This window comes from Benincasa hispida, chromosome 12 (assembly GCF_027475165.1).
Source record: "Benincasa hispida cultivar pf3 chromosome 12, pf3_genome.v1.1, whole genome shotgun sequence".
Lineage (NCBI taxonomy): Eukaryota > Viridiplantae > Streptophyta > Magnoliopsida > Cucurbitales > Cucurbitaceae > Benincasa > Benincasa hispida.
Window position 1 is genome coordinate 86083380 of NC_143489.1, and position 4407 is coordinate 86087786.

General features: G+C 36.5%; 1 pseudogene; it reads left to right on the top strand.

Annotated features, from left to right (window-relative positions):
- Positions 1 to 3381: 3381 nt before the first annotated feature.
- Positions 3382 to 4089, top strand: LOC120067681 (secreted RxLR effector protein 161 pseudogene; annotated as a pseudogene).
- Positions 4090 to 4407: the final 318 nt, after the last annotated feature.

Consider the following 4407-nt stretch of genomic DNA (forward strand, 5'->3'; position numbering starts at 1 on the left):
TTGTTGCTAGTCTTTAGGGTTGCTATTCTTTTTGCTCGTCTTGTGCTATTTGTTTTGGGTGGTTAGTTTGTTATTTATGGTGTACTTTGAGCCTATATAAGGCCTAATTGGAATGAAATTCAAGTACTGGAGTTTTATATCACTTCCTCTCTTTTACTAGTTCTCCCCATTTTTTTCTATCAGTGGTATCAGAGCTAGGTTGTGGCATCTTTTTTCATAGCCATTAAACCAACTCTCATTCCTTTATCCTCTACAATAGCTAGCAAGCATAGACAATGGCCTCAGACAAATATGTGCAACCAGCAATTCCTCGCTTTGATGGTCATTATGATCATTAGAGCATGTTGATGGAGAATTTCTTACGGTCCAAAGAGTACTGGACCATTGTTGAAGCAGGAGTGAATGAACCAGCTACTGGAGTTGTCTTGTCAGAAGTTGACCAAAAGAAGCTAGAGGAACGAAAATTGAAGGATCTCAAGGCAAAGAATTATTTATTTCAAGCCATTGATCGTACCATCTTGGAGACCATTTCGCAAAAGGATACATGCAAGCAAATTTGGGACTCCATGAAGAAAAAGTATCAAGACACAACGAGGGTGAAAAGACAGCAGCTCCAAGCTCTTCGCAAAGAGTTCGAGATTCTTAAAATGAAGCAAAGTGAGTCCGTGGATGGGTATTTGTCACGGGCCTTGGATATAGAAAACAAAATGCATATCTATGGAGAAAAGATTGAAGATGTAGTTGTGGTTGAAAAGATTCTTCGATCGATGGATTCTAAATTTGTATATGTGGTTTGTTCAATTGAGGAATCAAAAAATATTGATACATTATCAATTGATGAATTACAAAGTTCTTTACTTGTGCATGAGTAGAGAATGATGTCAAATACAGGTTCAACTGAATAACAAGCTCTGAAAACTTCAACTCATGGTGAAAACTCTACAGGGAGAGGATCAATAGAGGACGTGGTCGAGGTCGTGGAAGGTGGCAAGGAAGAAGACGAGGTGGTGGACATGATCCATACAAGAAAACATCCAACAACAACTCGAGACTTGATAAGTCCAACATTCAATATTATCGTTGCCATAAGTTTGTTCATTACAAGTCTGAATGCACAACCAACTTCAACCATGAAAAAAGAGAGCAATCCAATTTTATTGAGGAAAAGGAGCAAGAAACTCTATTGATGACGTGCCACCACAACAAGGAGCTTGGAACTAACATATGGTATATAGACACTGTTTGCAGCAATCATATGTGTGGTAACAAGCCTCTCTTTTCTCATTTGGATGAAAGTTATCATTCTACTGTGACATTTGGTAATAATTCTAAAGTAAATGTTGTGGGTAAAAGAAATATTCAAATTAAGATCAAAAAAGGCAATGTTGAACCCATATCAAATGTGTTTTATATTCCTAATTTGAGAAGCAATTTACTGAGTGTTGGACAGCTACAAGAGAAGGGTTATGTCACAACTATCAAATAAGGCGCCTGTGAGATATATGATCCAAGAAGACGATTGATAGCTTGTGTTGAAATGGCCTCGAACAAGTTGTTCTCACTCAAACTAGAATGTTTGGAGTTATGTTTCAAGACTAATGTAGATCAAGACCCCACATGGCTTTGGCATTTGCGATATGCTCACTTGAATTTTAAAGGTTTGCAAATCCTTTCTCAAAAGCAAATGGTGGTTGGCCTTCCCCAAATATTTCCTCCCACAAAAGTATGTGAAGATTGTGTTGTTGGCAAACAACATCGTGAGAGCTTTCCAAAAGGTAAAGCATGGAGAGCACGTAAATCCCTGGAGTTGATTCATTCTGACATATGTGGCCCATTAAACTCAGTATCAAATGGGAAGAAAAAATATTTTATTTCTTTCATTGACGATTTTTCCAGAAAAACTTGGGTTTATTTCTTGCAGGAAAAGTCTGAAGCATTCTCAATTTTCAAGAGCTTTAAAGCGGTAGTTGAAAATGAAATTGGGAGAAAAATCAAAACCCTTCAAACGGATCGTGGAGGAGAATATATGTCACAAGAATTTGTAAATTTTTGTGCTCAGCATGGAATTCGGCACCAATTGACAGCAGCTTACACACCTCAAAAAAATTGTGTTGCCGAAAGAAAAAACCATACTATCCTTAACTTGGTTCGAAGTATGATTGCAAATAGGAGAGTTCCAAAGAAATTCTGGCCAGAAGCAGTAAATTGGGGTGTTCATGTTTTGAATCGAAGTCCAACTTTTTCGATGAAAAACATGACTCCTCAAGAAGCTTGGGATGGGCGTAAACCATCAGTTGATCACTTTAAAGTGTTCGGGTGCATTACATATGCACACATTCCTAACGAGAAGAGAAGGAAGCTAGATGACAAAGGCCAAAAATGTGTCTTTCTTGGCATTAGTAAGCAATCAAAGACTTACAAACTGTTCAATTCAATCACGGGTAGAATTATAATTAGTCGAGATGTTATATTTGATGAACTAAGCACTTGGAATTGGATAGAAGATACTCTAAAGCAATAAACAGTACCTGTGAATTTTGAAGATAGTGATGAATCTTTGACACCTCAACTTGAAAATTCAAGAGCTTGAGGCTACTAAGTCTTAAACAAGATGTGCAAGTTCTTCAAAATCACAACGAGTTAGAAGGAGACCAACATGGATGGAAGATTATGAAGTTAGTGGTGATCTTTCTGATGAGGCATTTGTCCATTATGCTTTATTATCAGAATGTGATCCATTAACTTTTGAAGAAGCTGTCAAAGATATAAAATGGAAGCAGGCCATGGATGAAAAGATTAAGTCAATTGAGAAAAAAAATACTTGGGATCTATCAGAACTTCCTAGAGGGCAAAAATCCATTGGTGTTAAATGGGTTTACAAGACAAAGGTGAACAAAAATGGCCAAGTAGACAAATACAAGGCTCGTCTTGTTGCAAAGAGGTATAAGCAACAAATTGGCATTGACTACAATGAAGTTTTCGCTCTGGTTGCAAGACATGATACGATTCGACTGGTGTTAGCATTGGCAACACAAAGCAATTGGAAAATTCTTCAAATGGACGTGAAATAAGCCTTTTTGCATGGCAACTTGAATGAAGAAGTTTACATAGATCAACCCCTAGATATGTTCAACAGAGTAATGCAAGAAAGGTATATCGCTTGAAGAAGGCTTTGTATGGATTGAAGCAAGCTCCTAGGACTTGGTACAATCGAATTGAGGCCTACTTTATTAAAGTTGGATTTGAAAAATGTCCATATGAACATATTCTCTTTATTAAATTCCAACATCCAAACAAGACTTTGATAGTATATTTGTATGTAATGATTTGATTTACACAAGAAATGACTTGATTATGTTTGAAGAATTCAAGCAGTCCATGATGGCAGAGTTTGAAATGACAGATCTAGGGATGATGCATTATTTTCTTGGCATTAAGGTAATACAATCAGTAGTGGGAATTTTCATCAATCAGAAGAAATATGTACTGGAGATCTTGGACAGGTTTCAAATGGAGAATTGCAACTTGGCCACAACTCCAGTTAAACCCAATTTGAAGCTCACAAAGGACCATGAAGGAAAGAAGGTCAACAGTACTCTCTATAAACAAAAGGTTGGAAGCTTGATGTACTTAATAGCTACAAGGCTTGATATTATGTATGTTGTAAGTTTAATTAGCAGGTTTATGGAATCTCCAACTGAGCTTCATCTCTTTGCTGCCAAAAGAATCTTACGTTACTTAAAAAGGACTCCTGATCTTGGCATACTTTATCAAAAAGAAGAAAATCTAAACCTTGTTGGTTTTAGCGATAGTGATTATGCAGGAGATTTAAATGATAGAAAGAGTACTTTAGGGTATGTTTTCATTTTTGGTTCAGGAGCTATCTCATGGTCTTCCAAGAAACAGCCAATTGTCACACTATCTACCACTAAAGCTGAACTTGTAGCAGCAACATCATGTGCATGTCAAGCCATTTGGTTGAGGAACATTCTTGAGAATTTACATTATAAGCAAGAAGAAGCATCTATCATTCATTGTGATAACACATCAACAATCAAGCTCTCAAGGAATCTTGCCTTGCATGGATGAAGCAAACACATTGATGTAAGATACCATTACTTGAGGAATCTTACAAATGATGGAATTATCAATCTAAGATACTGTAAAAGTGAAGATCAAGTGGCAGATATTTTAACCAAGCCTCTCAAATTAGCAACATTTGTGAAGCTTCGAAGCTTACTTCGGGTAGTTTCCTCTACTTCTTTAAATTAAATACTAAATTGCATAGTTTTAGTTTAAGGGAGGGTGTTAAAAATAGAATTGATTATATTTAGTTTCTTGTTGTTAGTCTTTAGGGTTGCTATTCTTTGTGCTAGTCTTGTGCTATTTGTTTTGGGTGGTTAGTTT